The sequence below is a fragment of the Pantherophis guttatus genome, chromosome 6 (assembly GCF_059756535.1).
Source record: "Pantherophis guttatus breed Tessera chromosome 6, ASM5975653v1, whole genome shotgun sequence".
Taxonomy (NCBI): Eukaryota; Metazoa; Chordata; class Lepidosauria; order Squamata; family Colubridae; genus Pantherophis; species Pantherophis guttatus.
In genome coordinates this window covers 75,782,228-75,795,901 of record NC_142068.1, presented here as the reverse complement: position 1 = coordinate 75,795,901, position 13,674 = coordinate 75,782,228, and positions in this window count along the sequence as shown.

The following is a 13,674-nucleotide window of genomic DNA, read 5'->3' as shown; positions in this document are numbered from 1 at the left end:
GGCTCTGCCCACCTGCCTGGATGCTTCTGCACACACACAGAAGCATTATGTGTGAGCGGGAGCGCACCCACGAGCAAACTGGTAGCTACCGGTTTTGAAACCCGTCCTTGAATTCATCTCACTACACAGCAGTGAGATGACCACTTATCCAATCGAACAACAACAAGGTTATCTCTGCCCCTCAAAAAGTTAGGTTGAAAAAATGTGTATATATGTACAGTATGTCACAGAAGTGAGTACACCCTAGGGGTGAAATCCAGCAGGTTCTGACAGGTTCTGGAGAACCGGTAGTGGAAATTTTGAGCAGTTCAGAGAACTGGCAAATACCACCTCTGGCTGGCCCCAGAGTGGGTTGGGAATGGAGATTTTGCAGTATCCTTTCTCTGCCACGCCCACCAACCACACCCACCATGCCCACCAAGCCACACCCACAGAACTGGTAGTAAAAAAAAATGGATTTCAGCCCTGGTACACCCCCTCATATTTTGTAAATATTTAAGTATATCTTTTCATGTGACAACACTGAAGAAATGACACTTGGCTACAATATAAAGTAGTGAGTATACAGCTTGTATAACAGTGTAAATGTGCCGTCCCCTCAAAATAAGGCAACACATAGCCATTAATGTCTAAACTGGTGGCAACAAAAGTGAGTACACCCCTAAGAGGGTTAAGGCAGTGCTGGAAAATAATGGTGGCCACACAAAATATTGACACTTTGGGCCCCATTTGGACATTATCACTTAGGGGTGTACTCACTTTTTTTATATATATTGCTGCCTAAATAGAATTGCAAATTTAAAAATAACTACTTTAATTTCAGTAGAATTACAAGGAATCATTAAGACCAAATTCCTGGGAGATCTTTTCAGTTATTCAGCTTATTATCCTGGTGGGCTACTTTAAAGACCCCATTTCTATCAGTGGTATTCTGAAACTTCAGAAGCTCCCACCATCTGGGTCAATGATAAGGGATGCTGGAGTTGGTCCTCAACAACATCAGGTAGGGTTATAGAGTCTCCATCTTTTTTTTCCCCCCACAGAACTTTCATTTGGGCTGGATAGTGTTTCGGATAGAGAATTACCTTCTGTAAATTTGGATATATGGCTCATTCTGTCTGATGGGCAGCCACCAACTGGTCTTCTCTTCTCTTTGTTTGCTTCATTTACTCTTATGGCAGTCAAGGAAAGCTGAAAGACAAAAAAAAATCTCCCTGTCATTGCAGCCAGTGAAAAAAGGAGAAAGGGAGGAGATGAGACTGTCTCCTTGAGCAGCAAAGCAATTGAGCCATTTGTTTCAATGCAGAAGTGCCATCCAGGTTTTATCTAGAACCTGCCCATTATAATCCTTTGATGAATGTTACTGCAGGTCTGGGCACACTTAAATGTTCATCATGACAAACCTCTACAACTTCAGCTAATCAATAACCCCCTATTAAGCTCACTGAGATTTTCTCGCAAGTAAGATATACTGTATCGGGCTGCAAAGTAGGAAGTTTATTCGAGTTTAAGTACAGTCTGGGAGGTTTGAGAGAAGCCTTTGTGATTTTATTCTCATGCATGTATTGAAAGGAAAGATGCTATATATCTTATATCTTTAAAATATACTATAACCTTGACATACATCAATGATCTTTGCCGGCCTCAGGCCAAAATACCTCATCAGAAGTAGATCTTTTCAGAGTTTTTTCCTAACTTTGTGATTCTCAGGGCCACACTTTCATGGCTTCTTTCTAAAGACAAACTATCTCACTGGGTCTGATATTTTACAATACTTGGAATTTCCACTCAAGGCTGGTTCAATATATTTCGTTATTTGAGGCAGAGAGTTATCCTCAAAACATAAACTATGTTTTGTTCTAGGTCAAGGGCACAAAACTAAGTGAATTATTTTAGTCTATGAGGTGGGAAATATGATAAGAACCTCTTCCAATCCCTGACACTAAAACTACAATAAGAACAATTTATGTAACTATCCATCTGATGCAGGGATGAAATCCAAATTTTTTTTACTGGGCGTGGCTTGGTGGGCGTGATGTGGCTTGATGGTTGTGGCTTGGTGCATGTGGCAGGGGAAGGATACTGTAAAATCTCCATTCCCTCCCTAATCCAGGCAAAGGTTACTGCAAAATCCCCATTTTCTCCCAATCAGCTGGGACTTGGGAGGCAGAGAATAGATGGTGGTGGGGCCAGTCAGAGTTTTTACTACCGGTTCTCCGAACTACTCAAAATTTCCGCTACCGGATCCCCAGAATTGGTCAGAATCTGCTGAAACCCACCTCTGGACCAGTGGTGAAATGCTCCCGGTTTGGACCAGATCAGGCGATTTGGTAGCGATTGTGGCAGGTGGTTCAGGGAACCGATAGCAATGGTGGCGCAAGGAAACTACTGGATGGAAACTAATCAAGAAGAAAGCCAATATTGAACAAAGGAGAAATTTTCTGATAGTTAGAACAATTAATCAGTGGAATGTCTTGCCTCCAGAAGTTGTGTGTTCTCCAACACTGGAGGTTTTTAAGAAGAGATTGGACAACTATTTGTCTGAAATGGTATAGGCCCTTGATGGCAAACCTACGGCACGAGTGCTACAGGTGGCACGTGGAGCCATATCAGTGGGCACGCGAGCTCAGCTCCGGCGTGCATGCACGCGCTGACCAACTGATATTCAGGCCTTCTGGGCCCGCCAGAAGTCAGGAAACAAGCTGTTTTTGTTCTCTGGGGGGCCCTGGGGGGGGTAAGGCTGTTTTTGCCCTCCCCAGACTCCTAGAAAGGTTCTGGAGCCTGGGAAGGGCGAAAAACGGGCCTACCGGGCCCACCGTGTCATTGCGTGGAGTGCATGGGGTGTGTGCATAGGGTGTGTGCATGGGGTGTGTGCATAGACCACGTGCAACCCCGCCCCTGCGTGTGACACCCCTGCACGACTCCCGCTTTTGGCACATGATGGCAAAAAGGTTCGCCATCACTGGTATGGCCTCTCCTGCTTGAACAGGGGGTTGGACTAGAAGACCAAACTTCCAAGGTCCCTTCCAATTTTGTAAATCTGATATTCTGAAGATTTTTTTTACTCAGCAAAGGATCCTGAGCAATCTTAGTGATCGATGGATTATGAAATAGATCAAATATATGGAAATATAAAATAAAATATAACATTTCTACTTTGATGCTACTTGTTTTATCAATTCACGAGTGGACTAGAGTTTAAAACCAAGTTGATTTGGGTTTTAGGACAACAGAATACTAATCTGGATGAGTCTCATCTACAAAATGCCTCTTATTTTTTATGTTGTTCTCTACCAACCAGGTTACTCTTTAATTGCATATAAAGAACACCTGCCTAGGATATATTTTTCAGTTCTAAGATAGCATATTTTCATAAGGGATGAGTGTTTAATGTTCTGCAATATGACACTTCACACAGAAAAAGGTGACTAGGTAAAACACTTTTCTTTCCTACATTTTGTTACCATCTGTTTGATTTTCCATTTTAATCATGTACTACAATTGAAAACCAGATCAATTTGACCTGAGTCCATCAGATGTTAAATGCTTGTTTTCCTTTCCTTCTTAAATATTATTTGTAATTTGGATTACCTGCTATCAATAACTGCTGAAATAAAGGAAAACAGGTTCAAAAGTCATGTTGTCCACTCTGTTATGCTTCAAGGAGCAATAAAAATATTTCCTGGGTGAATCATCTCAGCATATATAATAAAAGGTTACAGCGTTGGTAACAGACCCATACTTTGGTTTATATGAATGAGCCAAAGGCTATAGTTTATGCCATGGAAAACATATCTATAACCAACTTGTAAAATTGGCAGCCCATTCTTTTTATAGTGGGTTTTCATAAAAAATTTGATCATTCTTGTCTCATACAGATTGATGGAACTGGGTATGTCTACTCTAACAAAGAGAAGGATTAGGAGTGCGATGATACCAGTCTTCCAGTACTTGAGAGGTTGTCACAGAGAAGAGGGAGTCAACCTATTTTCCAAAACACCTGAGGGCAATATAAGAAGTAAAGGGTAGGTCATTAAAGAGAGATCCAATCTAGAAGTAAAGAGAAATTTGTGGACAGTGAGAACAATTAATCAGTAGAACAGCTTGCTCTAGAAGTTGTGGGTACTCCATCATTGGAGGTTTTCAAGAAGAGACTGGACAGCCATATGTCCACAATGGTATAGGGTCTGCTGCTAGAGCAGGGGATTGGACTATAAGACTACCAAGGTCCTTCCAACCCTATTATTCTATTTTCCATATTCTAGATGCAGAAATATATGACTGGGCATGCGAAATATATTACCGCTGAACTTTTTCTACTGCTTTTATTAGTTATGATCATGAAAGAGTAAGTAGGTCAACTGTGTTCATATTTATGGTTTTTATTATGTGTCCATTTATTTAATGGGAATGTATATTTATTATTTTATTTATTAGCTAGATTTATATCCTCCAGAAGCTCCCCATCCGCACAACTCTGGCGACAAACTGGGCTGAGAGAAGGTCCTCCAATAAGTTTCTATGGCTGAAGATGGACTATTACAGGGGTGTCAAACTGGTGGCCTGTGGACCGAATGCGTCACACGCAGGCCACGCCCATCCCAGCTCCGTGAAGGGGGAAAACGTCACGAAATGTCACGTGACAGCAATGTGACGTGGCGAGTTTGACACCCGTGGATTAGAAGCTACATTCTGACCTAACCCTTGAACCATTACGTCAACCTGGCTACAGTATATAGTAGAAAAGTGTACTATATACATATGCAGCTATTGATTACTTGGTTTACTTTTGACAAATGTTGTCTAGATTAACATTTTTCATTGTAATTATCTCCAGCAATTAAAAGGAGGAGATAAAATGGTTTTCTGATTTATCCTTATAATAATCTTGTAAAGAAGGTTGGATTGATGGTGTTTAGGCTGCCGTTCTAAGCCCTGGAGTATATTAACAAAGTAACATGCTGTTTTTAATATGCAAACTGCTTCGGGGACCCTCTAATATATTGCGTATTTTTCTCTTTATTTATTTAAACGGAACAAAGGAAAAAATAAAACAATGAAAACACACCAAACAACAGCAACAAAAAATAAACAACAAATGATATAGCTGTTATTGACGAGGGATACAGAACATTTTTGACAAAGGAAGTCCATCTATAAACTATTAAAATCTTTAACTGGGCAAAACAGTGTACCATAGAGCAACAATTGTTAAGTTACCAAGTTACCTCAAATGGGCTAGCTTATAGAATGTGTCCAAAATTTGGGAGCCATTATCCATGTCTCCTGTGAAATTCAAATTTTATAAAACTTTTTTATATAACAAAATGATCATAAAACAGTTTATGACATAATATACAATGTTATAAAACATTTCCTCTGCTGATGTTTGACTGTGCTGTACAGTTCAACATGGGCTATTTTCGAGGCAAATACTGAAGGTATCCCAGCTTTTCCAAGTGAAGACAGTTTATCAGAAATTCTGTCCAGTCTTTTCTTTAAAAACGTTCCGTCATTTTTGAACACATTGAGGAATCTGATTAGGAAATATCTCTGAAAGGATGACCCAGCAGGTCATGGATTTGTCTAGCATTTCATTATAATCATCCATATGTAATCTATGACTATAAACTTAGGTTAAAAGTAACACATGATTCCAATTACTTAGTGAATTGAAGACCTGATATTAACTACTTTAGCGATGTGGCTTAAAGGTGACGCAGAAATAAATCTAGGAATAGGTATGTATAGTATGTTTGTAGTTGTCATTTAAATTTCTAGAGCTGCCTATCCATCCATGACTCTCGGTTGCATGGAAGGATTACAACAGAGAAGCAATATATTCAAAGCCATAAATAGCAAATCAAGATGCCAGAGGAAAATGCCATAATTGTTGAAATGGATGACCATTTACTCCACTGTGAATATACCCGCATCCCAGCACAGAGCCTGGGGAAAAATTAGATCTTCAAGGCTTTCTTGAAAGACAACACTCCCCAGGGTTGGGGAGGGGTGAATCATGGGATGCTGTCCAGAAATTAGGGACCAGAGAAAGCATGACTCTTGGGAGCCACAAGATGGCACTCCTTAATAGATGGAACCCAAAACATGTCAGAACTTCAAAGACAGAACATCTGGAGAAGTTTCTTAAATGGTTCCTGTAACTGTGAGAGAGATCTTGGAGTCATGAGCCAACAATGTGCAGTAGCAGCTGCCAAAAAAGCCAACACAGTTCTAGGCTGCAGAAACAGAGGGATAGAATCAAGATCACGTGAAGTATTAATACCACTTTATAATGCCTTGGAATACTGTATCCAATTTTGGTCGCCATGATGTAAAAAAAAAGATGTGGAGACTCTAGAAAGAGTGCAGAGAAGAGCAACAAATATGATTAGGGGACTGGAGGCTAAAACATAGGAAGAACAGCTGCAGGAACTGGATATGTCTAGTTTAATTAAAAGAAGGACTAGGGGTGACATGATAGTAGTGTTCCAATATCTCAGGGGCTGCCACAAAGAAGAGGGAGTCAAGCTATTCTCCAAAGCACCTGAGGGCAAGACAAGAAGCAATGGGTGGAAACTAATCAAGGAGAGAAGCAACTTAGAACTAAGGAGAAATTTCCTGACAGTTAGAACAATTAATCAGTGGAACGACTTGTCTCCAGAAGTTATGAATGCTCCAACACTGGAAGTTTTTAAGAAGAAATTGGATAACCATTTGCCTTAAGTAGTGTAGGGTTTCCTGCCTAAACAGGAGGTTGGACTAGAAGCCCTCCAAGGTCCCTTCCAACTCTATTATTGTTTTCTGTTCCTCAAATGTTCAGACTTTATGCTAAACAGGCCTTTGCAAATGACAGTCCTCAGTACCTGAATTCCACCTGAAAGCTTACTGAATTATTACTTAATGTAGAGACTTACATTTGTGTGGCCTCAGGATGTTTCTTTGCTTAACTTTGTGGCTCTAAGACAAGAGGTCTCAGAATGAAGGAAATTCTATGGAATTAAGAAAATACAACACCGTCATTTCCCCTCACTGATTACATTTGAAAGTGATTGCTCTATTGGACCGAAAGTCTGCAACAGTTTAAAATGGAGGTCAGCGCTGGGTTTCACATTTTGTTGCTACCGGTTTGCCCCGCGTGCAAACGTTCGTTTCGCGTGCACTCCTTCCGCGCATGCACCCGGCCTTCTATGCATGTGCTTTCCTCATGCATATGCCTTCCATGCATGCGCCCAGCCTCAAAACCGTGCCTAAATAGGATGGCATAGAACCAGTACAAACCGGCTGAATACCACCTCTGATGTAGGTCATTTAAAACAAAGCCCCAACTTGAAGGTGATTGGCAGCAATTTGGAATAAAAAGTAAAGCAAGCAAGCAAGCAAGCAAAAAACAAAATAAAAAGACTACCTGTGAAAGTTAAAATTATGTCTATTCCAGACTCATTTAATGGACATGAAAATAGCTTCAGGGCACTTTCAAGACAAGTGATGCTTCTCTTATCAATCAGATGGCTGGATCAGGATTCTGGGCTTATAAAACTTGCTCTGAAATTGCTTTGAAATGGAGCAATTTTCAAAAGGAACTTCATTAAACTTTGATAGAGTTATGGATGGAAAATACAGCAGAGTGAATAATAAAAAAAATTGTCTGAATGATACTTCTTTCAATGTCACATACTTACTCAATCCCCATAATAATTTTTCAAATATTTCATAAAGGTATGTTGTTCTTCCAGTTCTTTATCCCTGCTAATAATTTTTCTGAAGAGAAATTAGTATAATCCATAGTCAACTGTCTTTTTTCCCCTCAAGTTTTTAATTTTTTAATGTTTTTTTTACAAACATATCAATGCGTGAACAGTGTGGCACCTGAGTGTCATACATTCTAATATGAATAAATCTAGTAGAATTAATCATAGTTATTACATTCAATCAACTTATATATTTCTGTTAATAATGCATATTTATATTAAGTTGCAGTCTGTCATTATCCAATTATTCCTTGTTTTCTGGTTAATGAGAAAACATAGTCAACTGTCTTTTATTGTTTGTTTATTAAAATTATGTGCCACCCAATTTACTATGGGGTGATGAGGTCTTTGCACAACAAATTGCTTTAGAGCAGTGCTTTTCTAACTTGGCAACTTTAAAATGAGTGGATTTCAACCCTTGGAATGCCAGGGTTTTGGCTGAAGAATTCTGGGAATTAAAATCCACCCATCTTAAAGTTGCCAAGTTCAAAAAACACTGCTTTAGAGCAAGAATACACATACTTTATTTCTTGAGCTAAGAACAAGAAGTTCTCATTTTAGTACTCAATAGTCTATGCCCGTGATGGGGAACCTATGGCACGCGTGCCACAGGTGGCATACGGAGCCATATCAGTAAGCACGCGAGCATTGCTCTAGCTCAGCTCCAGTGCGCAGGCCAGCTGATTTTTGGGCCTTCCAGGCCCCCAGGAAGTCAGGACACAGGCTGTTTCTGGCCTCTGGAGGGCCTCCCGGGGGGGGGGGAGGCTGGCTGTTTTCACCCTTTCAGGCTCCAAAAAAGCCTCTGGAGCCTGGGGAGGGCGAAAAATGGGCCTTCCGGTCCCACCATGCCATCACATGCCAAAAGTGGGGGGTCATACGTGTGGGGGGGTCATGTGCGCATGCACAGGGGGGAGCATTGAATTATGGATGTGGGCACACGTGCATGTGATCCCCCCACGCTCCCCACACTTTTGGCACGCGACGGCAAAAAGGTTAGCCATCACTGGTCTATGCTATTGGCTTCAAAGTCATTAGAAGGCTTCTGTTACTCATTTAAATTTCAGATAAATAAATAAGGACTACAGTGATACCTTGGTTGGTACCTATCATTAATTGGCTCCTGGAGGCATGATGAGTACCAAAAATGATGGGTACCAAACAAATGTTTCCAATAAGGAATAATGTAGTGAGTCACAAGGCAGCCAACACTGACAAACTCTAGCTTGTGCGTTGAGTATCAAACAAACAGGGACAAAGTTTTTGAGTCAAAATGCACTGAGTACCAAATTTGATGAGTTTCAAAGCAGTTGACTGCCAAAGTACCTCTGTAATAGAATCAGAAAGGATTTTTTTGGGCTGTCAAGTCCTGTAATGTATTTATTATCTTTCTCATTTTAATAATTCCACAGGTAGGTTCTCCAGGAGCAGTTCCAGGCATTTCCCAGCATATTCATGATGACTGTTTCATATCTAGGTCTGGAAATTGAGTCATGGCAACTGGAATTCTTTACTGTTTAGATTTGAATTTTTTTTGCTGCTTATCGAAGTAGCTTCTTCAGTCTCAGCAAGTCGGTTAGGGGGACTGAAGAACTGAATAAGCTATTTGGATAAGCAGCAAAATATTTCAAATTAAAAAAAAAGAAAGAAATCTAATTGCCATGCTTCAAATTCCAGACAACTCTAACTGGATGATTAAGAATCTTCACTAACATATTTCATATCTAAGGTGTAACTTCCATAACAAGATTTCTACTTAGTTTTCTGCAACTGGGATGGCAGTGTGTTAAAAGTAAAGGTAAAGGTTCCCCTCGCACATATGTGCTAGTTGTTTCTGACTCTAGGGGGACTCTTCGTTTCAAAGCCGAAGAATCAGCGCTGTCCGAAGACACCTCTGTGGTCATGTGGCCAGCATGACTAAACGCCAAAGGCGCATGGAACGCTATTACTTTCCCACCAAAGGTGGTCCCTATTTTTCTAGTTGTATTTTTAACATGCTTTCGAACTGCTAGGTTGGCAGAAGTCAGGACAAGTAATGGGAGTTCACCCCGTTACGCGGCACTAGGGATTCGAACCGTTGAACTTGCGGCAAACTTTCGATTGACAAGCTCAGCATCTTAGCCACTGAGCCACCGCGTCCCTGGCAGTGTGTTAGGACTGGACAAAAAAGATACAGGCTTAAACTGAGTTTAGTCCCTGATGAATGTGGATGCATCCATAAAGCTTTCCTGGCAATAGCTGAAAGTGCCTCTGCATTCTTCCAGACTCTTGTTTGATTCCACAGTCTAGCTTTCTTCCAGGAGCCACGGTGGCCCATGGTCAGAATGCAGTATTGTAAGTTAATTCTGCTGACTGCCAACTGTCAGCAGTTTGACAGTTCAGTCCTGACCTGCTCAAGGTTAACTCAGCCTTCCAAGGTCGGTAAAATGAGGACCCAGATTGTTGGGGGCAATAGGCTGACTCTGTAAACCACTTAAAGAGGGCTGTAAAGCACTGTGAAGCGATATATAAGTCTAAGCGCTATTGCTATTGCTGTTTAACAAATGGTTCTTAGTGGAAGACTATCTGTACTTATGGGTAGTGAAGTCAAAGGAGAGATTTACATGAACCCCCTTCAGTCGTGCCAAAGATATACATTGAAATATGAGTGATAAAATAGCTTTCTAGGAATTTGAGATAGATGAAATAAAACTGGCTTCCAATGCTGCTGAGAAATTTCCTTCTGAAAAGCTCAGCACAGCAGCTCCCCCTGTTGACTTCAAATCTCAAAACTTGTGCGATTTCTTCCAGGTGTCCTTGAACTACTTAGCTCAGTGTTTCTCAATCGTATCAGCGTTAAGGAGATGTGTGGAATTCTGGGGGATGAAGTCCGCCCATCTCAAAAGCTTCTGAGAATGAGGAACCCCGGTGTGGCTTCTGTCCTCTTGGCAGATGTTGATGCAAAGGAATCTTTTCTTGCTGAATATTTCATGTAAGGCCTCGACAACCTCATGGGCTTTTACAAATTGACTGAGTCACAGACCTTCATATGGTAAGTATGTCCCAGATATTTTTTTTTTAAAGAAAATACTTAGTAGGATTTATTTTATTTTTTTGAATGGTGATAAATGCATTGAGCTTTAGAATAAAATACAGTAAGGAGTTGGGTTTTTTCCCCCCATTCCCAGGTAGCCTAAACTGGATGACCTTTTGCTGCCATTTAGGGGTCTCAAATATTTTTTGCTGTCCCCATCTGGTGGTCCTACTTTTAGGCCATTTGGGTCATTTAGAATTTGGGAGCAATTCATAACGTGGGTAGCATAATGGATAGGCTACAAAACAAACTGCATATGTTGCGTCCTGACATCATTTATATCCCCTTTCCTTCCTTCCTGCCTCCTCTTCCGCCATACCATCATCATAGCTTTAATACAGTTAGTCCTCGACTTACAACAGTTCGCTTAGTGGCCATTCAAAGTTACAACAGCATTGAAAAAAGTGACTTATGACCATTTTTCACACTTATGACCATTGCGGCATCCCTATAGTCATTTGGATGCTTGACAATTGACTCACATTTATGACGGTTGCGGTGTCCCGGGGTCATGTGATCCCCCTTTGCGACCTTCTGACAAGCAAAGTCAATGGGGAAACCAGATTCACTTAACAACCGTGTTACTAATTTAAGAACTGCCATGATTCACTTAACATGCCCTTGTCACCTCTCGCCTGGACTACTGCAACGCTCTCTACATGGGGCTCCCCTTGAAGAGCACCCGGAGGCTCCAACTGGTCCAGAATGCGGCCGCGCGGGTAGTCACGGGAGCCGCATGGCGCTCCCATACACCTCTCCTGCGTGAGCTGCACTGGCTCCCAGTGGTCTTCCGGGTGCGCTTCAAGGTGTTGGTTATCACCTTTAAAGCGCTCCATGGCATAGGACCTAGATATCTTCGAGACCGCCTGCTGCTACCGACGGCCTCCCATCGACCTGTGCGCTCCCACAGAGAGGGCCTCCTCAGGGTGCCATCAGCCAAACAATGTAGGCTGGTGACCCCCAGGGGGAGGGAGGGCCTTCTCTGTGGGGGCACCTACCCTCTGGAATCAGCTGCCCCCAGAGATAAGGAGAATCCAAGACCTCGGTGCCTTCCGCCGTGCCCTTAAAACCTTCTTTTTCCAGCAAGCCAGGCTGGCCTAACACTTTTTAAAATGTTTTTAATTGTTTGTTATTGTTTGGGGCCAAATTTATATATATCTTTTTAATTGTATTTTAATGTTTGTAGTTTATGCTTTTACTTGGCTGTTCACCGCCCTGAGTCCTCAGGGAGAAGGGCGGTATACAAATTTTAAAATAAATAAATAAATAAACAACTGTGTTACTAATTTAAGAACTGCCATGATTCATTTAACAACCGTGGTGAGAAAAGTCGTAAAATGGGGCAATATCCACTTAACAAATTTCTCACTTAGCAACATAAATTTGGGGCACAACTGTGGTCATAAATTGACTACCTATACAGAGCTCCATCTTGAATGTACAAACTAACTGGTGATACCACAGCCCTGTCTTTCTATAGAACATAGCCCCAAAACACAAGGTGAAAATTGGTACAGGAGTCAAGTCACTTTGGAAAACAAGAAACATTTTATACTCTTCCTTTCAACAAACTCAGGACAAACTCAGTATTCAAATGTAGCTAATATTAAGTAAGGTGTTACATGAAAATTGAGTCCATGGATTTAGAAGTATGCTGATTAAGTCACCTCCAAAAGGTCATCTATCTATCTATCTATCTATCTATCTATCTATCTATCTATCTATCTATCTATCAATCTATCTATCTATCTATCTATCTATCTATCTATCTATCAATCTATCTATCTATCTATCTATCTATCTATCTATCTATCTATCTATCTATCATCTATCTATCTATCATCTATCTATCTATCTATCTATCTATCTATCTATCTATCATCTATCTATCTATCTATCATCTATCTATCTATCTATCTATCTATCTATCCATTCATCTACCCATCTTCAACTTTCATTAGAGAGCGTGTACTTTTTTGGGGGGGGAGATATCTTGAGAGACATACAGTAATTCATAGACTAACATTTCTGTTTTTATTTTTCTGCATATTTTTAATCCCCTTTGTCTTATGGTATGCTTGCTTGGGAATAAGTCTTGTTACGTTCCAACAAGTAGCAATCATAACGCAGAGCCATACAGGGCCAGATCCAATTGAGTCTATACAGGAACTCTTAGAGAACCACAGAGAAGTCCCCAACTACATTTTTTAAAAAATGCAATACATGACACACACACAGGTACCACAGATAGCTTAGATACGATGTCCATATTCAAAGCATTTTTAAAGGCTGCTACCTGAATCCAAGTCTTGATTTTTGCTCTGTGCTTAAATGGCTCTACTGACCCCACAATGGCTTTATAGACAGACTTCTCTATTCATTAAGGGCCTTCATTGGACTAGCCTTATGAATGATGCAAAGGAGAACAGAGTTGCTCTGCATCTTCACTTCTTTTGCATTTGGAGACTTCAGCAAGTTATTCCAGAAAATGAGGGCATTGGTAATCCATTAAAAATTGGCACAGAGAGGACATTGGACTATTACATTAAAGCTCCCAAACTACCATGCCAACACCTGGCTAAGGAAAGACGTCCATTTGTAAATGAACTCTTCTTTGCACCAAAAAGTAAACCTGTAAGGGCCACCTGGATTTGTACCTTACCTAGAGATCTGCTGGGGGGCAATGCTACTCTGCACAAGCAACATTTTAAATCGGCATTTTGTTTAGCAGCAGAATTGAGCTCTCGGGATAGGTTTCTGTTATGAATAATGCAGCCAAATGGTTTCTGTCAAAGTTGTAGAACAGCCGAAGAATGGTTTGAAGCAGGTTCAAAAAAAAGCTTTTAGAAAGGA